The 22,113-nt window shown below is 46.0% G+C and overlaps 1 long non-coding RNA gene across 1 annotated transcript; it reads right to left on the bottom strand.

The window, feature by feature from the left end:
- Positions 1-4,464: 4,464 nt before the first annotated feature.
- Positions 4,465-21,415, bottom strand: LOC145517567 (uncharacterized). The gene is made up of 3 exons (XR_014062157.1): positions 21,265-21,415; positions 19,567-19,742; positions 4,465-5,205 (listed from the first exon to the last, which is right to left on the bottom strand). It is a non-coding gene; the product is annotated as an uncharacterized LOC145517567 (long non-coding RNA).
- Between the last annotated feature and the right edge of the window lie 698 nt (positions 21,416-22,113).

Below are 22,113 nucleotides of genomic sequence, written 5' to 3'. Positions count from 1 at the left end.
GTAAAACAGAGATGATAACAGTACCTCTTTCATGGAGTGGCTATGAGCACTAAATAAGTGTATGTATGGAAAGTGCTGAGAACAGTACCTGGCACTTTGATCAGTCTAGTTCAGTCACTCAGTCATGTCCAACTCTTTGTGACCCTGTGGACTGCAGCACCCCAGGCTTCCCTGTCCTTCACAATCTCCCAGAGCTTGCTCAAACTCATGTCCATTGAGTCAGTGATGTCATCCAACCATCTCATCCTCTGTCATCCCCTTCTCCTCCTGCCTTCAATCTTTCCCAGCATCAGGGTCTGTTCCAATGAGTCAACTCTTCGCATCAGATGGCCAAAGTATTAGAGCTTCAGCTTCAACATCAGTCCTTACAGTGAATATTCAGTGTTAGTTTCCTTTAGGATTGACTGGTTTGATCTCCTCGCAGTCCAAAGAACTCTCAGGAATCTTCTCCAACACCACAGTTCAAAAGCGTCAATTCTTAGGTGCTCAGCCTTCTTTATGGTCCAACTCTCACATCCATACATGACCACTGGAAAAACTACAGCTTTGACTAGATGGACCTCTGTTGGCAAAGTGATGTCTCCGTTTTTTAATATGCTATTTAGGTTTGTCATAGCTTTTCTTCCAAGGAGCAAGCATCTTTTAATTTCATGGCTGCAGTCACCATCTGCAGTGATTTTGGAGCCCAAGAAAATAAACTCTGTCACTGTTTCCATTGTTTCCCCATCTGTTGCCATGAAATGATGGGACCAGATGCCATGATCTTAGTTTTTTGAATGTTGAGTTTTAAGCCAGCTTTTCCACTCTCCTCTTCACCTCATCAGGAGGCTCTTTAGTTTCTCTTGGCTTTCTGCCATAAAGGTGGTGTAGACTAATTTCTGTCCTTTTGATTACTGTGTATTTCAGCATATTCCTCGTAGGTTTTATCCTGCCTGGGACTCTCTGTGCTTGGAGAGAGCAACATGGACTTGGTTGACTATTTCCTTTCCCATGTTAGGATTTTCAGCTATTATCTCTTCAAATATTTTCTCAGGTCCTTTTTTCTCCTTCTGGGACTCCCTATAATGTGAATGTTGGTGAGTTTAATGTTGTCCCAGAGGGGTCTTAGACAGTCTTCATTTTATTTCATTCTTTTCTATAGTCTCTTCTGCAACAGTGATTTCCACCATTCTGTCCTCCAGGTCATTTATCCATTCTTCTGCCTCAGTTATTCTGCTATTGATTACTTCTAGTATAATCATTTCATCTCTCTTTGTCCTTTAGTTCTTCTAGGTCTTTGGTAAACATTTCTTGCATCTTCTCCATTCTGTTTCCAAGATCCTAGATCAACTTCACTATCATTCTGAATTCTTTTTCTGGAAGCTTGCCTGTCTCCACTTCATTTAGTTATTTTTCTTGTCCCTTCATCTGGGACATAACCTTCTGCTTTTTCATCCTGATTAACTTCTTTTAATGTGGTTTTGGTTCTAGCAGCTGTGAGATTGTGGTTCTTCTTGCTTCTTCTGTCTGCCCTTTGGTGGATGAGGCTAAGAAGCTTGTGTAAGCTTCCTGATGGGAGGGACTGGAGGTGAGTACTGGGTCTTGCTCTAGTAGGCCATGCTCAGTAAAGCTTTAACCCAATTATCTGCTGATGGGTGGGGTTGCACTCTCTCCCTGTTAGTTGTTGTAGCCTGAGGCGACCCAGCCCTAGCATCTGTGGGCTCTATGATGGGTTATTGATGACCTCCGAGAGAACTTATGCCAAGGGGCACCTTCCAGGACTGCTGCTACCAGTGCCCCAAGGTGAGCCACTGCTGACCCACACCTCCACAGGAGACCCTCCAACTCTAGCAGGCAGGTCTGGTTCAGTATCCTGTGGAGTCACTGCTCCTTTCTCCTGGGTCTTGGTGTGGACAAGATTTTGTCTGTACCCTCCAAGACTGGAGTCTCTGTGTTACCCAGTCCTGTGGAAGTCCTCTAATCAAATCCCACTGGCCCCCAAGGTTAGATTCCCTAGGGATTCCCAGTCTCTCTGCCAGATTCCCAGGCTGGGAAGCCTGACATGGGGCTCAGAACCTTCACAACTTCTTTGGCATTATTGTTTTCCAGTTTGCGGGTTACCCACCCGCCAGGTATGGGATTTGATTTTATTTGATTGCACCCCTATCATCTTATTGCCGCTTCTTTGTCTTTAGACGTGGTGTATTTTTTTTTTTGGTGGGTTCTAGTGTCCTCCTATTGATAGTTGTTAAACAGCTAGTTGCGATTTTGGTTGCGCTCACAGAAGATGAGTGTATGTCTTTCTACTCCATCATCTCAAACCAGAACCATAAAAGAGAAGTAAATCTTTTGAGAGAAAAATGAGGGCCTGAAAACTAGAATGGAATCCTTGTAAATGCAGACTCTCCATTTATTAAGAGGTGACTGGATGTAGTTAAAGTAGTTAAAAGGAAGTAGTTAAAAGGAAGAAGAGCTCCAACTGGGATTTCAAATCTACATGACACTAAAAATGATGGTGGGTACTGGGGTTATTTAAATAGAAACCAGCCTTTATGTTTATATACTATGATGAGTAGCCTGTTGACAAGGATTTCCAGCGTATATATCCAAAAGTCCACAGGATAGGAATGAATCGCCAACAAAGCATATTTTGCAAGCCTTAAAATAATATCTTTTCTTTCCATATCTAGACAGTAAGATGTTTTCATAGCTGAAAATAGGAAATAGGCACAAATCCTTGCTTCAACTTGAAAATCAGAGTAAGATGAATTTTCAAGTGCAAAACTTAGGAATAACTATCCAGTTCTAATTTTTTGTCTGCATTTGTTTATCAGGTTTATTTGAGAATTTATATTTCTTAAATTTCCATAGAGTGGGAATTTAGTTCTAAGGACCTTTAATTTGTGACCTCTCAGGCTGACAGTTCAGGAACCACATTTCATGGGATTTGGCATACATTTTTATAGAGTCCTTCACTGTCTTTAGGATTTTGACTTTCTGAAAATTTTTCAATTTCAGTTTTCTGGTACATCTTCCCATTGCTGTGAAGCAGGGTAGAACTCAAGAGCTGGATAAACATCTCTTCACAGGGAGTTTTATGAGTTCCAGTGTAGTTTTAGGAGTAAAATTAATGCTCTTTAATTCATCACAAATCTATTCTTGATCAGTCATTTCAGAAACAGATATATTTACTCTTAGATGAAATCCAAAAATTTCTTAACATGACCTCTCAGGCCCTCTGTGATCTGGCTCCTAATTGTTCTCTCACTAATTCAGTTGTTTTTATTGAGCCTGACTGTGTCACGGGTGCAAGTCTAGAAATTCTAGACCCGGGGGAAGCAGAGTAAGACAGATCGTAAGCAGACTATATTCTGGTAGGGGTTGACAACAAACTTAATAAACAAAGATCTACATTCTGCCTCCTCCCTACCTTTCTCCACCCCAAAGCTCCCAATCAGGCACAGGAAAACCTTGTTCCTGTCAAGCCTTGTTCTCTCTCCTCCAGCCCTTTACTCAGCTCCACTCTCTGCATGGAACACCACTCTGTCTGTTCTTGGCATCAGCCTGCCCAACTCCTGTCTGTCCTGTACGTCTCAATTCAGAGACTCCCAGCAGCTGTGCCCAACCCTGGGATCTGAACCTAGGGCATCTCCCCCCATGATTTCTATCCCAGTGCCCATCACAGCACGTGGTCAGACTGCATGTGATGAGCAGGTTACCTGTGTACCTGACATGCTGGATGACTTCTGTCTCCTGCAGCCCTGTAGAATTTACTGAGTAGGCGTAAAGATTTCCCCACCCTCAGTGCACACTTCAGCAGCCTCATGACTTCATATTCCTCTAGATCAAGGTCTCAAGGGTTTTTTATGTCACAGACTCCTCTGAAGCTCAGGATCCCCTTGGAATAATGTTTTTAAATGAATAAAATAAAATAGATAAGATTATTAAGGAAGCCAATGATATTGAAGATTATTCCCAAGATATTTAAAATGTTGTGGGGAATTCCCTGGCTGTCCAGTGGTTAGCACTCTGTGCTATCACTGCTGAGGACCTGGGTTCAATCCCTGGTCAGGAACTAAAATCACACAAGCCTCAACAGGGCCAGAAAAAACGAATGAAAAGAATGAAACAAATTCAAATAAACAAATATTTTTTTAAATAAAAATGTTGTGATATTTGACAGTATCAAAGTGAAAGTTGCTCCATTGTGCCCAACTCTTTGTGACCCCATAGACTATACAGTAGACAGAATTCTCCAGGCCAGAATACTGGAGTGGGTGGCCTTTCCCTTCTCCAGGGGATCTTCCCAACCCAGGGATTGAACCCAGGTCTCCCACGTTGCAGGCAGATTCTTTACCAGCTGAGCCACCAGGGAAGCCCAAGAATACTGGAGTGGGTAGCCCATCCCTTCCAACAGATCTTCCCAACCCAGGAATCGAACCAGGGTCTCCTGCATTGCAGGCAGATTCTTTACCAACTGAGCTATCAGGGATTGATGCTGCTTTATTGGCATGTTAAATTACAAGAACTGATGGTACGTGTATTAACAACCATAATTTTGACATCATGATGAAGGTAAATGGTATTCTGAGACATCTGCAAAGAATCTAATATAAATTATAAATACCTGTGATTTCTATTGGTGACACAGTCACAGATACCAATAATCCTAGTGGAGTTTGGTGCTAGCATTTTATACTAAATGAAATGCTAAATTCCAGTTAGTTTAGTAAATAAACAAGTAAACATTATTTTTTCCCATCCAATGTAGAAACACAGATTTTTTACCCATAGACCCAGTGGGTCCATGGCCCCAAGTAAAAACCCCTGCCCTGGGTGAGAAGTTGCAACCATAGAATATTTAGAAGAGAATTCTCACATAGTAATCAAAACTCAAAGCTGGACAGAGCAGTATCAATCCTCTCCCTGATCCAGTTCAGGCCTGCTTCAGCCTGGAAGCTTGCTGTGGGAAAGGGGCCTTCGTCCCCCTGCTCTGTCCTGCACCCCTGACTACCACTTATTGCTGATATACTCCCCTCCAGGCTCCAAGCAGGGGAGCATGATACCAACATTATAAGTGCCATTTATATGTGAGCAGGCCAAATCTCACAGAAGAAAAAGAATGTATGTAGCCAATTGTTCTTGACCATCAAGTGTGCTGAAGTTTAAGGATAAAATGTTGTCCTTGCAGGAATGTGTTGTAGTCTTGCCTTTATAGCTGCAGCTCTGTGGAGGAAGGAGAGAGGGGGATGAATTGAGAAAGCAGCATTGACATATATATACTACCATGTGTAAAACAGATAACTAGTGGGAAGCTACTATATAACACAGGGAGCCCAGCCTGGTGCTGTGTGACAACCTAGAGGGGTGAGCTGGGATGGGAGGGAGGCTCAAAAGGGAGGGGATATACATATAATTATGACTGATTCACACTGTTGTACGACAGAAACCAACACAACACTGTAAAGCAGTTACCCTCTAATTAAAAAATTAAAATAAATATTACAAATAGAGTACAACTGAAAAATAACTGCAGCTCTGAAGCAAATCTGATTTAATCTATCTTACAGTCATGAACGTGGGCTGAGGAAGTTAAGAAAGGTATAAAGATTGGGGATAACTGAGTTGAGAAGCAGAAATATTAAATGTTTTCTGGGGTGTGATGGCAATCATTTTTCTCCTCTAAAACTCCACTGAAACTAGAGTCAACTGCATTTTTCTTTTAAAGAATCAGAGCCAGAACGGCAGAATAGGGACAAAATTATGAAGCTGGGAAGTGATGGAAAACTTGGAACTGAGTTAACAACCTAAGAAGGCTAAATCCTAAGCTAGTAGTGTAGGGAAACTGAGCAATCTAGGTTTATACTGCAGATTTCCCAAAAGACTCAGGAACTGGCAGAAGCAGGTACCTCTGGAACTAGGGGTAGGGGTATAAGGGAAGGTGGGGTGAAAGCAATTTGAGAAGCAGTTTTATCCTTAAGTATTTTTCTCTCATGCTATGCCACTACTACTTTGACCTAAGTATGGAGATCTATTTTCTGCAGTAAAACAAGAATGCTAGATTGGGGGCTCTACAAGGCACGGTTGAGTGTGCTGGTACTATTCAAAAAGCAGGGGCATTAAATGACATGTCATCTGAGTGCTCAGTGCTAAAAGCTAATACTACCCACTCAGCTTTCAGGACACTGATGCCTTTATCTTTCAGAGACTGAAAGACTTTCCCCTGGAATACTGACCAGATAAGAGGAAAGACCTTTACAAGAAACATACCCTGCCCCCATCACCCTACCGTCAAGTTCAAAATTGGTAAATAGCTCCCATCACTTGAGCTTTCAGTTAGGATGTTAGCTCCTCTGAACAATCGAAGGATCACTGATTTTTATGGAAAGGTTCTAACATGGAAAATGGAGACCAAACAAAACAGGAAAATATCAACTTGGGGAAATAGAGCTTATGCAGAGGAAAAAAATCTTTCATTAATATATCTTGAGAGACAGACAAAACTGCTGTAGCCATGAAACAAGAACAAGGTAGTATCAATAAGGAACATTCATAGAGCAAAAAATAAGATCTTAGAAATGAAAAACATGACAGAGGAATTTTTTAAAAAGTAAACAATATCGAGTTTTGAAGACAGATTTGAGGAGTCTTCCAGAAGGAGGAGTTCAAAGAAAGAGAAACCAGGAGACCCCCTGGACTGCAGCACACTAGGCTTCCCTGTCCTTCACAGTCTCCCAGAGTTTGCTCAAACTCATATCCATTGAATCGATGGTGCCATCCAACCATCTCCTGATGCTGGGAAGGATTAAGAGAAGGGGGCAACAAGAGGATGAGATGGTTGGATGGCACCATCGATTCAATGGACATGAGTTTGAGCAAACTCCTGGAGACTGTGAAGGACAGGGAAGCCTGGTATGCTGCAGTCCAGGGGGTCTCCTGGTTTCTCTTTCTTTGAATTTTTCTTTCTGGAAGACTCCTCAAATCTGTCTTCAAAACTCTATATTGTTTACTTTTTTAAAAAATTCTGCTGTCACGTCTTTCATTTCTAAGAGTCACACATGACTGAGGGACTGAACAACAGTATAATCAAATGTCAACGGCAAATGGTAGAATCTCTCCTCTCTGGCCCTGTTGGTTATTGGTTACATATTTCAGGGCTTCCCAGGTAGTGCAGTGGTAAAGAACCTGTCTGCCAACGCAGGAGATACGGAGACACAGGAGATGCAGGTTCAATCCCTGGGTCAGGAAGATCCATGGAGGAGAGCATGGCAATCCACTCCAGGATTCTTGCCTGGAGAACCCCATGGACAAAGGAGCATGGCAGGCTACAGTCCATGGAGTCACAAAGAGTGGGACATGACTGAAGCAACTTAGCATGCCCGCACACACCTGGGAGGCTGCTGTAGCTCTCTTGCCTGTATCCCACTCCCACTGCCTATCAGTTGCATGGAGTGAATGACACCTGGAGTGAAGATCATGGACGTGAAAAGTAGTCCACGGAAGCAGGACATGGGAAGGGGCCGGACCCTTCCCTTAAGGGTAGGCAGGAAGAGAAACAGAAAGAGAGATCATGTAGATGGGGGTCTGAGTACCTGGGATAGAAACTGACATGTTCCTGAAGAGGGCATGATAAGAGAAAAAGATGGTTTGCTATCTAAAACCAGCAAAACAACCTTGAGCCAGGAAGCCACCTCAAGGTCCTCCTTATGGAAGAAGAAGGTAAGTAAATCTCAGCTTCAATGTTGGCCCACAGTGTAATAAGAGCAGTGAGTTTAGCACTGAAGCTTCTGGGAGAGTACCACAAACACAAGGTTTTCTAAACAGATCCTTGTGGTCGAGTTAACTGCCAGCAGCCTATACTCAGCCCTACTGCTGTGTCTCATTTCTATACCACCTACACCTGGGATCCTTCTCCACTTTCCTCCTTTCCACCAGCCTTGCCTCCCTGCATATTCATGTATATTTTTATATATGTATATTATATGGTGCTAAACTCAAGTCAGCTGTGGCCCCTGCCAGGATTTGCCTGGTGCCTTCCTCTCAGAATAACCTCAGATATACAGATGACACCACCCTTATGGCAGAAAGTGAAGAAGAACTAAAGAGCCTCTTGATGAAAGTGAAAGAGGAGAGTGAAAAAGTTGGCTTAAAGCTCAACATTCAGAAAATTAAGATCATGGCATCTGGTCCCATCACTTCATGGGAAATAGATGGGGAAACAGTGTCAGACTTTATTTTTTGGGGCTCCAAAATCACTGCTGATGGTGATTGCAGCCATGAAATTAAAAGACACTTACTCCTTGGAAGGAAGGTTATGGCCAACCTAGATAGCATATTTAAAAGCAGAGACATTACTTTGCCAACAAAGGTCTGTCTAGTCAAGGCTATGGTTTTTCCAGTGGTCATGTATGGATGTGAGAGTTGGACAGTGAAGAAAGCTGAGCGCCGCAGAATTGATGCTTTTGAACTGTGGTGTTGGAGAAGACTCTTGAGAGTCCCTTGGACTGCAAGGAGATCCAACCAGTCCATCCTAAAGGAGATCAGTCCTGGTGTTCATTGGAAGGACTGATGTTGAAGCTGAAACTCCAATACTTTGGCCACCTCATGCAAAGAGTTGACTCATTGGAAAAGACCCTAATGCTGGGAAGGATTGGGGGCAGGAGAAGCGGACGACAGAGGATGAGATGGTTGGATGGCATCACTGACTCGATGGACATGGGTTTGGGTAAACTCGGGGAGTTGGAGATGGACAGGGAGGCCTGGCATGCTGCGATTCACGGGGTCGCAAAGAGTCGGACATGACTGAGTGACTGAACTGAACTGAACTTTCTCTCAGAGGGTGTCTCCCATCCTTTCCCCAAAGATTCACCATATAACCTTGCTAGGTCCAGCCCTTCACTCCTGTCATCCCTCCCCATTTCTTCATTATGTCTTACTGCATTTCAGAAAGCACCAGAATGATTCACCTTGACTGTGAAAAGAAAACTTTTAAAGCTTTGGAAAGTGTCCGGTTCCATTAAACAGACATGGAAAGTGGCCAGGAATCTAGAATTTAATGCCACACATGAATCTTCAAAAATCAGATAAAATGCTCAGAACAGAAGAGGGTCTGTGGCCCCTTTACTTCTCTCTGACGATGTCCAATAATTGGATACTTCAGAGAAATATCTGTTTATCATTAATGTAATTACATGAAATTCTCTGAAACCCTTAGATTGAATGGAGAAAGCTAAGGGAGGAGGTCGGGAGACTGAGAGGAAAGATGAGATCTGTAAGCAGCTGCTAAGAAATGTAAGCCCCTCCAAACTACATGTTTGCACAGACTGAATGGAGTTCCTCCTACATACTGTTAGAGGAAGCCTCTTGAAGAATTTGCCATACTGAGATATTCCTAGAGCTCTTTCCTGCTTCCTGTGCAGTGAGCCTGCATCCCACCCCCATATCCAGCACCACTACCCAATGCATGATCCACAACCACCAGGAGCCTGGCCACAGAATGGATCTCTTTTTAGGGACTGAACCCTGGTCTCTAGCATTGCAGGCAGATTCTTTACCATTTCAGCCACCAGGGAAGCCTATATATATATTACCTTTGGCTGCGCTGGGTCTTCTTTGCTGCTTACAGTCTTTTTCTAGTTGTTGTGAGTGGGGGCTACCCTCTAGTTGCAGTGTGCAGACTTCTTGTTGCAGTGGCTTCTCTTGTTGCGGAGCACAGGCTCTATGATGTAGAGGCTTCAGTAGTTGCAGCACTTAGGCTCAGTAGTTGTGGTGCACTGGCCTCATTGCTCTGCAGTATGTGGGAATCTTTCCTGACCAGAGATTGAACCAGTGTTCCCTGCATTGCAAGGCAGATTCTTAACCACTGGACCACCAAGGAAGCGCCAGAATGGACCTCTTAATGGTGGCCATAATACTAATATTCCCTTGACCTCCTGGGGAGGCATAAGTGGACCCTGTCCTAGCTTCTCCTGTTAACTAGGTTGGAGCAGGAACTGGTCTCCCTGGAAGGAAGACTGGAACCACAGACCATTAAGGAGTTCATGGCAGAACAGCATAGCTCAAGGCTGTACTTGTTCTACTCAGAGTAAGGTTAAGTATAAGTAAAAGATTTGGATTACCCCTTTCCCTCTGGAAGGAAACTTCTGGCTAAAGTGGCCAGAGAATCATTTCAGACAACTATGATAAATATGAATAAAGGGCAGCATAACCACAACGCAAGGAAAACATTACAAAATCCCTGGGCATGTGCTTTTGCAATTTTCAGGCCAAATGTGTGACCCTTGGAGAGGACGCAGACTTTAAGGTCAAATTCACAAGAATGGAATGTGGAAAAAATCATCAGAGTCAGAATCTGACATTTGACAAGTTACTTAATATTTCTGAGCCCCAGTTTCTTCATCTGAGAGAGAATAACAGTATATCCAAACACAAAACATCATTCACTATTAATGCTGGTAATTCCCAAACCCACTTCTCTGCACTAGCCTTTCCTCTGAGCTCCAGTGGTACAGCCAATAGCCAGGAGAAGCTCTGTCTTGCTCCAAAGACAGTGCAAATTAAGTCAAATTCTCCAAACATCCTCCACACCACCAAACTGTTTTCTAATGTCAGGGAATGGATGCCACTATACATCTACTCAGACCATACACCGAGTCAGTCACTGGGTTCTAATTTTGATATCAAGTTGCCCCCCTTTCCTCTTATTTTTTTACTGTCTCTGCTTATAGTTCAGTTTCTCACCCTTTCTTTCCCAAACAACTACAATATCCCCAGGGCTTAGAATAGTGGCTGGTACGTGCATAGCAATACCTTAATAGTACTTGAATGCAAAGTCTGGACTGAGGGAGCAGATGAATGAATACATCAGTGTGATGAGTGCCACGGTATGTGTTGTCCTGCCACAGGAGGAAGTACTCAGCTGATAAGGATAACTGTAGGGTGGCATAAAGGGGTCACAATAAAAACGACCTTGAGAGGCATCTTGCATTTAACAATTAAAATATTTGAGTACTTACTATGTGCCAGGAACTGTGTCAGACGTTAACAGTCACCAAGACACACGCCTTGCCTCTACCAAGGTCATTATCTTATGGGGTAGAAAGTCTCACACGCACAAACCGTCTAATCAAAATATACTTGGATGTCCAATGTTTATCTCAAAAATGAACTCCTAATTCCCTGTCCCACCACCCAATCACACATACTGAACCTGCTCCAATCACAGTATTTGCCACATTAGTTAATGGCACCTGTCTCTTGCCAGTTGTTCAGGCCAAAGATACTGGTGTCATCCCTGACTTTTGTTTCTAACAATCAGCTTCCGATATATCAGTAAATCCTATTGTCCCTGCCTTCAAAATGAAACCAGAATATGACCCCTTCTTGCTTCCTCTGCTACGATGATTGCAGCAGTAGTTTCACCCTGTTTCTTCCTGAGACCATACAGTCTATTCTCAACACAGATGCCTTACGTGCTCAGGGAGGGTACTGGCTACAGATGATAGATGGATGGACAGATAGAGGAATATAAACCATTAGACCAGATAAGGTCACCAAAGGAAAGAATGTAAATGGAGAGATCTGAGGACTGGACTCTGGGACATTTTGACATTAAGAAATTGGAAGGGAAAAGAAGAACCAGGAAGCAGAGGAGACTGAGAAGCAGTAACCAGGGAGGAAGAAGGAAATCCAGAAGAGTGTGGCATACTGGAAGTCAAGAGCAGGGAATATGGCAAGGAGAAAGTTGGTCAACTGCACAAAAAGTTGCGAATTGGTCAGGTAAGATGAGGATGCAGAGTTGACCACTAGATTTAACAACACAGAGATCACTCACAGCTTTGAGAACAGACTCACATGCGATGGAGGTGAAGGCATGACTGGAGTGGATTCGAGAGAGAATGAAAGGAGAGCAGTTGGTGATAGCAAGTGTAATCAATTCCTTCACGGAGGTTTGTTCCACAGAGGTGCAGAAAAACAAGGATATAGCTATAAGAGGAAGTGCAACCCAGGGAGGGATTTTTTACAAGGGGGAGCAAACCCCCCTGGTGGCTCAGATGGTAAAGAATCTGCCTGCAGTGTGGGAGACCTGGGTTCAATCCCTGGATTGGGAAGATCCCCAGGAAGAGGGCATGGCAACCCACCCCAGTATTCTTGCCTGGAGAATCCCCATGGACAGAGGAGCCTGGAGGGCTACAGTCCATGGGGTCACAAAGAGTTGGACACAACTGAGCGACTAAGCACCCACAGATATAATGTGCTGGATGCTGGCATCAATGATGCAGTTGAGTGATAAACTGATATTAAAGGAGAGGAAGGAGAGAAGGCTAGAGCCCTGTGGTGGTGTAGAGATGAGGAGATAGAAGCAAATATCCAAGTCCTGGAGCTGGTCTTGGAAAAAGCACAGACAGTTGGCTGGTGGTTAGTAGAGATAAGAAACCATTAATGAGATAGACTTTGAATATTAGAAGAAAGGTTGCTCCCACATGTAAGACAGCCTGGGCAAAGACTCAAAAGGTAAATGAGGGACTCCCCTGGTGGTCCAGTGGTTAAGAATCCACCTGCCAACAGAGGAGACAAGGGTTTGATCCCTGGTCTGAAGGGATTCCACAGGCCACAGAACAACTAAGCCCATGTGCTGCAACTACTAGGCCCACATGCACCAATTACCTAAGTCCACAGTCTAAAGCCCATGCTCTGCAATAACAGAAGCCACCACAATGAGAAGCCCGCACACTGCAAAGAGAGAGTAGACCCCCGCTCGCCAAAAATGGAGAAAGCTGAGTACAGCAATGAAGACCCAGCACAACCAAATAAATAAATAAACTTTTTTAAAGTTTTTTTTACAATCTTAAAGGAGGAGCTGGGAAGGGACCATGGCTGAGGGTAGAGGACAGGAGTATGAAGAATCAAAGCTGAAAGTCAAAGGTGGAGATGGATTCTGGAAGTTACCCTGGCAAATTACTATTACAACGTAAGCACTAGGTGTCCAAGGTGGTTGAGTTGCTGGTCATGTGTGTGAAGATGCTGCTCCTGGAAGCAGGAGCAGCAGGAGAGACTGCAGAGATCTTCTAGATGCATGCAGCCTCAGGCATGAGGCTAGAGACACAGAAATATTGCAGGCATGGCATCCTAGTGTCCAGGAAGAGACCAGGGATGTCTGCAGGTGGGAAGACAGAACTAGGAAGCAGAAAGACAAAGAGGCTGCCCTGAGTGGATGGGAGGGATCTCTGTTTTGGACTCCTCGTTTCTCTCACAAGGTGACACTTCTGCATTCTCACCTTCTGACCTACCACAGAGGAGCGAAAAGCTGCAGTAAGGACAGGAAATGCTGCAACTTCCCCATGAAGTGGTGTGGGGGTCTGTGGGGTGCCCCTGCCTCACTGATTCCTAAGGAAATCCAGCATGGCTCAACATACATCAAACCAGGAGGTGGAGGCAGGACTCTTCCTCTGTGAGGACCCAGCATGTAGCACAATGTGTCCTGTTAGCAGGATGCAGAAAAGCCAGGATGGGAAGAAGCATGAATGTCTCTCTGAATGGTGATACTGTGCCCCCAAGGTGAGGAGGCACAAGGCCCAGGCCTGCCGAGCCACACCCTCCATTGTTTCCCTAAAGCATCCCCAAAGATCAGAGGAGGTCTTGTGGCAGGCACATCCTCCCACCCTGCGGGGAGTTGAAAAGAGAGCCACAGAGAAGGAAAGGAGAGGGAAGCTCAGAATGAAGGGAACTGACTAAGCATCAAGTGGGAAGCTGAGGTTAGTGTGCAAACATCCTGGCTTAGGTGGAGCAGGTCCTTCCGATGTATCCTACCTGCCAGATGCCAGCACTGGCAACTGCTGCTGACCAAGTCGTGCAACAAAGGGCTGGGGGCAGAGAGATGAGCTGGAACCAAGACCTTCAGGATTCTCAATTTCTCAGCAAAATCAAGAGCTGAGAGAAGACAGGCTCAGAGCCTATGATTCACGCAGGATGATGTAGCAGGATGAAGTCTCACTCATCCCATCCAATAACCCTAGCACAAGCCCCATCATCCAGCTCCCCCTAGGCTCAAGAGCTAAAATCAGAATGAAAACCCTTACAGCAGAGCACAAACTCCAGAACTGCCGGCAGATGCTAGGAATACACTGGTGCTTGCTTGGGAACTTTGGAGTTTGCCTCTGTGCTCTGAGGTACCACACTGTCCTGACATGGAGCCCTTAGCCTGGTCTCCGCAGAGAGCCTTTCAGAATTCTAGAGAGAGGATTTCAGGCAACTGACTTCCTGCAGTGGGGGGATGGCTTCTCCACAGAATCACTTCTCCTGTAAAACACTGAGTCTCAGCAAACAGGGACCATGGCTGCTTCGTTTCTGTACCACCTCAACAAACACAGGGTGGGCACAGGAATAAACACCACTGGAGATGCTCCTTCCTGTGCCATGTGACGGGAGCTGAGTCTCTGCTCTTCCCCAGTCAGCCAAGCCTATTGCTCCACCTGCTCCAGGGCAGAGGCCTGGGCTGTCGGAGAAGGAAGCAGAGTCCACTGCAGGGAGAGGAAAGAAGGGAGGACAGCCCCGAGTGCAGGCAGGGACATGAGGAGTGAGAACAGTGCAGGCACGCGAGGTGCGGGGGCAGGCAGAGGACCTGTGCCTAACGGGACTTGGAGAGGACTGTCCCTTCCCAGGCACAGACACAGTGAGGCCAGGACCCTGCGTACTTGCTCTGATGGGAGCACAGAGAGGAGAGAGGGGGCCTGAGAAGGGGCCAGAAGGTGATCTGTTTCCAGAAGGAGGGATGCCTGCTGCCAACTGCCCCCCTTTCCCGCCCTGTCCCCCTCCTCCACTGGAACGTCTCTGGGTCCACAGCCAGGCAGAGAGCATATTGGGGGCTTTCCAGAGCGTATCATTCCCAAGGTCAAGCCCCACACTAAGGCCTCAGGGGCAGGGCCCCGGGCAGGCAGCCGGACACATGGGAATCCAGTCAGCGGGAAGGGAAAGGAAACCATCTCTTGCGGTAAACAGCACTGGCAGCTGGGGCGCATCAGAGGAGAGGGACAGGGGAAAGGGAGAGGCCAGAGCAGAGCCTCACACGCAGTCAAAGGCACACGGTTACAGACACAAGAGGACATAATTTCAGTGATGCCACTGAGAAACTAACTCGGAGTAGCCGTTCAGAAAACACACCTCCAGAGACTCATGAACACCCAGCGTCAGACGTGTCCACAGACTCTGGCACCACACACATGGAACAGACACAGCCTCCATCCTGCAGGCCACAAACACAAATGCATTCCAAATCCACAAACACAAATGCATTCCAAATCCACAAACACAAATGCATTCCAAATCCAGCCTGCAAAGTCTTTCTCCTCCATGAAACCTCTTAGGCCACCTCAGCCCAGGCCTGTTCATCTGCCTCTAAACTCCAGTATGGAATTTCTATCCCATTGCCTGTCCTTTAATAAGGACAGTCTTGGATCCATGTGCATACATCTGCCCTCAACAATTTGGCTGTGTGCTTTGAAGAAATGTCACAGTCAGCAAGTGAGTCCCTAGACCTCTTCAGCAGCCCCATCCTTCACTTACACACCCATTCCCACCCCCAGGAGTGTCCCCAGTTTGCTGCAGGGCCCTGACTCTAAGTCAGTCTCTCTGATGCAGCAGAAAGAGAATCTAAAGGAAGAGTCAACCAAACAGACCTACTCCGTTAAGGTACTACTAGTAGGTTTTACCAAAAAAATCTTTACATGACCTTATGCTTACCACTCTTTACTTGCAATCTGTAACCACTATGTCAGTTCTATTCCAAGCACAGTCTGAACTCTAACCCTGACCCTAGGCAGCCACACATGGGGTAATGTCTGCAACTACACTGAGCATACAGACATCACACACTAATGAAGGAACAGGTCATCTGCAGTCCAGGGACCCCGTAGCTCCCTCAGTAACATCTGCCCAGTCATCAGGACAGCCTGTCCCTGGAGGCCTCTGTGATCAGCTGGGAGCCCAGGAGCACCAGTACACCCAGGTCCTTTGACCCTTGTTAAATGTATGAACCCTCAGGGGCCCAGCTCACCCCAAGCCCTGTTCTGGGACTAGCTCAGCTTCTGGGCCAAAATTCCTGCCATACCCCTTCTGGCTCCCGCCTGCCAAGCTGGGAGCATCTGTTGTCCTGGAACCCCCATCAGGCAGGAACAAATGGGCCTGGGGCTGAAGGGGCTGTGGCCTCTTCCCAATGTGGGGGTTTTCAGACTCCGATGAACCCACGCCTAGAACCACTACTCCAGAGCCTGGCTCATGTGCCTGTCCTAAAGAGGTAGCAGCCTGCCGACACAGGCGAGTAGGGGTGGACAGCACATCTCCTCCCTCTCTTCCAGGGTCTCAATCTGGTCAGAGTGTGTTCACTCTGCGCTCATCAGCAGGTAAAGCTGAAGGGAGTCACATGCACCTCCCTCACCCTCACCCTCGCACAGGACCTCTGCTGTAACACACCTCCGTACCTCAGCCACCGCAGAGACTGTCCACCACCACCCAGGCCCCCTCGAGAGGTCACCAAGCCCAAATCTTCACCCAACAGACTGGAACACTTAGGTGGCTACTCACTCACATCTCATATGTGCAGCCATCCGAGTCTCTGTGTCCCCTTCCTTAATGTCTACACCCAGGCTGGCTGCAGAACCAAGATAGGGGTTGGTTCAGGGCTGCAAGCTCCAAGATATGCACATGATGTGCTTGAGAAATTAACAAAATCAGCTTACCATCTAGATAAACATGATTGTCAAGTACTGCGCAAACAGTGATATTTTACTCTATTTGTAAGTTAACTAGATAGCATGTTACTGTTCCATGAATGCTGGCAGAAGACACAAGACTCCTGGGTCTGATGTAAAGGATTTTATTACTCATAGCATAGCCATAGCAAGAGCTTTAGCATAGGTTTTTGCATCAGTTTCCCATGCCTACCAAGTGGTTGGCACAGGATATATGGTAGATGCCTGCACATACAGTAGACTATGTTACGAGAGGAATATCTATAAGGCAGTAAGGCAAATGTGTGCAGCAGTGAAGTTTGGTGATTCACTGCTTTTATAGTAAGAAGAAGCAGGCCTAATCTTTGTCCAGGGGAGATGTTGCATTATCTGTCAAGGTTGCTTGTTGCAAACTCAATCCTGAGAAATGGTCTGGGAAACAGGGTTTTGCAGTCTTGGCATACCTAGTAAGAACATTCAGGAATCCTAAAGGCCCAAGGTGGTTTGCCTCTCAACAGTGATTAGCAATGGGTAAAAATAAATGGCTGGTGAAGAAAAAAAAAAAACCGACCAGCTTTCCCTGTACCAGAAATCCCAGGGGAGACACTCCAGTTAAAAAGGAAATCAATTAACAAAGCCTCAACAAAGTATGCTTATTCATTACTTCTTTAACTGACAGGTGCATCTGGGGTTTTCTTGGTCCTTATTAAGGTAGAGAGAAGATACTATCATAGGAACAATGTGAATATTGAAAAAAAACTCGTAACTTGAGAAGGGTTTGGATAAAACTTCAAGAGGCAGGGGAAAGTGAAGCCGCTCAGTCGTGTCTGACTCTTTGCGACCCCATGGACTGTAGCCTGCCACGCTCCTCCATCCATGGGATTTTCCAGGCAAGAGTACAGGAGTGGGTTGCCATTTCCTTCTCCAGAGGCAGGGGAGGTGGTGGCAAATAACAGTGGAACCTGAAAGCAGAATAGGTCCATTTGGCAGAATGAAATGGAAAAAATGAGAGCCAGTGACAACCTAAACCTTTCCTTGTTAGAAGCAAAAGTCTCTAAAGTGGCTTCTCCTTATGATTCCCACCTGGTGTTCATGCTTTGTGTAATCTCATCCTCCTGAGTATGGGTGGACATGTGATTTGATTCTAATCCACAGAACACAGCAAAGGTGATGGGATGCCACTGCATGATTATATTACATAAGACAGTCTTCTAGCATAGTCACTCTACAGACTACTTCCTGCCTTGATGAAGTGGCCATGCTGGGAAAGCCCATGTGGCAAAGAACTACAGGTGGCCTCTAGGAACTGTGCGTGGCCTTTAGTTGTTGTTGAGAGTGGTCTTCATCTGAGAGCAAGCAAGAAGCTAGGCTCTCAGTACCACAACTGCAAAGAAATGAATTCTGCTAACAAGCTGAGTGAGCCTGGAAGATTCTTCCCCAGTCAAGCCTCCAGATGAGAACACAGCCCAGACAACACTGCATTGACTGCAGCCTTGTAAGACCCTAAGCAGGGGACCAAGCTGGACTCTTGACCCACAGAGATTGTTGTTGTTGAGTCACTAAGTCATGTCTGACTCTTTGCAATCCCATGGACTGCAGCATGTCAGGCTCCTCTGTCCTCTACTACTCTTGGAGTTGGCTCAGATTCATGTCCATTGAGTCAATGATGATATCTAACCATCTTATCCTCTGAAGCCACAGAGACTATGAGACAATAAATTGCAGGCTGTTTTAAACTACATCTGCAGGAATTCGTTCCACAGTAATAGAAAATACACTGCTGTAACCATGAGAGTAAGAGAGGCATCTGTAAGGTAGTAAGGCATATGTCTGCAGTGTGGAATTTGTGTATAAGCAAGGCACACCGTAATTCCACAGTATGAGCCAGGGAAGAAATAGAGGAGAAGGCATCTAGGGAACTCCTCTCCCTCAGCTTATTCTATAAAGACATATAGCTATGGAGAGCCTGCAGCCCTCCTGATAGGGCTGGAAACATCTCATCCTGCATATTAAATGTAAGTTATCCTTTTGTGCCTTCATTTTAATTCTTGATATGGTACTGGCAGACATTCTTAAAAGGCTCAAAAATGGAATTAACAGTGATCTTCAGAACATGCGGAAGGGTATTCCCCAGGGCTTCCCAGGTGGTGCTACTGGTAAAGAACCTGCCTGCCAATGAAGGAGATATAATAGACTCGGGTTCGATCCTAGGTTAGGAAGATCCCCTGGAGGAGGACATGGCAACCCACTCCAATATTCTTGCCTGGAGAATCCCATGGACAGAGGAGCCTGGCAAGCTACAGCCCATAGTGCCGCACCGAGTCGGACATGACTGAAGTGACTTAGCACACCCGCACAGGGGTATTCCCCAGGAAGTGAAAAAGCAAAAGAAACTTTTGAAAAGTAGGGAAGCAACCCAAATCAAAGGGTTTCACAGAGAGAAAAAAGAGCCCCAGATTTTTCAGTTCAGGAAGGAGGAACAATCGAGATAGTTCCCACAGCTTTACACAGAGTAAGTATTCAATAAATTTTTCTTGAAGAAATGTTGAAACGATGAGTGAGGAAAGCTAAAAGTTTTTTTTTTATATCAGTGTCAGGACCCTCTCTCTAGTTCAATGTGGTCTAAAGGGGGATGAGAAGACCCAATTCTTCAGAATTCATTTCCAGAAACTATGCAATCACAAGCTCATCATATCCATTGTGCTTCCTCAGAGGTAGAGGCTAAATGGTGAGCCGAGGTTAGCAGGGATGATATTAGGTAACCAATACAACAGATACTATTTCTCTGCTCATGGGAGAAAGCTACTAAATTTTGGAATTTAGTCAGTTTCCACAACCGATCACATTTCTTTTGGATATTTACCCCAGAGTAGAATTGCTAGGTCATATGGAAGTTCTTTTTAATATTTTGAAGAACCATGAAACATTTTCCACAGCAGCTGCACCATTTCACACTTCCACCAGCAATGCAGCAGGATTCGAATTTTTCCATATCCTTGCAGACACGTTATATTCCTTTTTTCTCTCAAGAACAGCCTTCTGTGGATGTGAGTATCTCATTACAGTTTTGATTTTTTTAAAACATCTCATCGCATTTCCCTAACGACCAATGATGTTGAGCATCTTTTCATGTGCTAGTTGACCATTTGTATATCTTCTGTTTGAAGAAATGTATATTCATGTTATGTCCTCTTCTCATTCTTGAATTAGGTTGGATTTTTTGCTCTTGTTGAGATCTAAAAGTTCTGTTTTTAACTGGATATTAACCCCTTATCAGCTGTAGATCTGCAAATATTTTCTCCCATTCCATGGTCGTTTTTTCACTGTCACATGATAGTATCCTTTCATAAACAAAAGTTTTAAATTTTGATAAAGCCCAATTTTTCTACTTTTTCTTTTGTTGTCTGTGCTTTTGATGTAATACTTAAGAAACCATTCCCAAATCCAAGACCATGAAGATTTTCTCCTTCTTTCTCTTAAGAGTTTTATAGTTCTAGATCTTAGACAAACATACATTCTCATTGCAGCCTCTGATATTTCTTTCCAAATAAAATCTGAAAAACATATTTCATGATTCTAATCCTTATAACCTTTCTCAAATTGCTTAATCTGTCTCAGTTTAATTATCCCTCAAGGGATAATTTCACAAGGTTATTTTAAGAGTTATAGGTTTAAACATTGCTAGTGTAGTGCCTAGCACACTGGTGCTCAATAAACCTTCATTTCCTTTCTTTTTTCCTTCAAACTACTTTCTTTACAGGACCTGCCAGAGTCCGTTATTCTACCTGATTGTACCGTTTTCTTCCTGAGGGTCAAGTCTAGGGTCTCAAATCTCCTTTCTTTGTTTCAGAGGACTCCCTGGTCCTCCCCACTCTCCTAACTTTGTTCTCTTATAGAAGTTAATGCCTCCACACTAAGATCCAGCTTGGAGCCAACTGAGCTACCACAGAGCATACTCATTCTAATGGAGTTTGGGGGAGGAGTGGACAACAGTGCAGCCCCACAGAGCCCCTGCCTCTCGACCGTGCTGGAGGGACACAACCTAGGGCACATTAAACCCTGAAGGAGGTCAAGGCCAGAGATCTTTGGGCATAAGGGAAGATACTCCTGAATCCCTCCCTCCACTTAGATTCCTTCCAGGCAGTTCTGGGGCAGAACTCAGGTCCTCCCGTATACCAGTCCTCTGTGGGGTTCATCCCCACGGTGCAGGCTCCTGAGGCTCCCTTCTGTTCCCGAATGGTCTTCCACTGAAACAACACCAGAGACCACCCCTGCCCTCTCATAGGTCTCGAGCTGGCGTCCTCCACACAGGGCCTCCCCGTGGCAGCAAATGCAGAGAGCGCCCTGGAGTCTCCATTCACACGGGGTCTTCCATGGGGGCAGCTTCTGGCACGCTCCCAGAAGGTAGAAGCAGGGACACTTCAGGTTCATCCACTCACAAAGGGACCGCTCCGGGGAGGCCGCGGTACCACACCTCAGAGTCCGCGGAGGGTTGTCTGCTACCCGCAGACAAGCCCCTCATGGTGCTTGCCCGTTCCCCGCCGCCCCTGTCCCCGCTTACCGGGACGGTCAGGCTGCGGGACGCTGGCCCGGGGCTGCCGGTTTCCCGCCTGCCGGGGCTGGCCGAGCACGGCGAGCCGGCGGAACAGGCAGAAAAGCACGCTGAGGCGGAGCAGCAGATGGAGAGGACCTCAGGGAGCCCGCAAGCCCCGAGCACGCCACCCTCCGGCCGCGCGCCTATGGCGCGTGCGCACGCGCGCAAAGGCCTCCGCGGGCAGGGAGGTGCACGCCCCGCCCTGCCTCCTGAGCCTCGACGCTCGGCCCTCGCGCGGCAGCTAGCCACGGCACATGAGAATGAGGCGCCGAGGGACCGCTGGAGGGCGGTGGCTCGGCCCGGGCTTGGTGCCCCGTTTCTATGAGCTGTGGGTTCCGGTGCCTGTGGGCGCTCCCCATTAGCGCCTCAGCAAGGTTAGTGCTTGCCTTGAGGAGACAGTCGGGGAGGGGCCTCCCCAGGGGCTGCAGCCGCTCCCAGTTCCTCCACCTTCCTGGGGAGGTCAGAATGATTCACCCAGCGGCCTGGGCCGGGGTCTGCCTCTCCTGTCAAGGCCAGCTGAACACTCGGGCCTCAGGTCATATGATAGTTATGTGGTTAGTTTTTTAAGGAACCTCTATACTGTTCTTCACAGTGACTGTATCAATTTACATTTCCACCAACAGTTTGAGAGGGTTCCCTCTTCTGCACACCCTCTCCAGCATTTATTGTTTGTGGATTTTTTGATAATTGCCTTTCTGGCAGTGTGAGGTGATACCTCATTGTTGTGTTGTTTTGCATTTATCTAATAATTAGTGATGTTGCACACCTTTTCATATATTTCTTGGCCATCTGTATGTCCTGTGTGACTTCTTTGAA

This window comes from Giraffa tippelskirchi, chromosome 1 (genome assembly GCF_054371585.1).
Source record: "Giraffa tippelskirchi isolate mGirTip1 chromosome 1, T2T-mGirTip1v1.2.pri, whole genome shotgun sequence".
In the NCBI taxonomy this organism is placed as follows: domain Eukaryota; kingdom Metazoa; phylum Chordata; class Mammalia; order Artiodactyla; family Giraffidae; genus Giraffa; species Giraffa tippelskirchi.
Note: the sequence above shows the minus strand (reverse complement) of the source record. Positions and strands in the feature narration are given on the sequence as shown.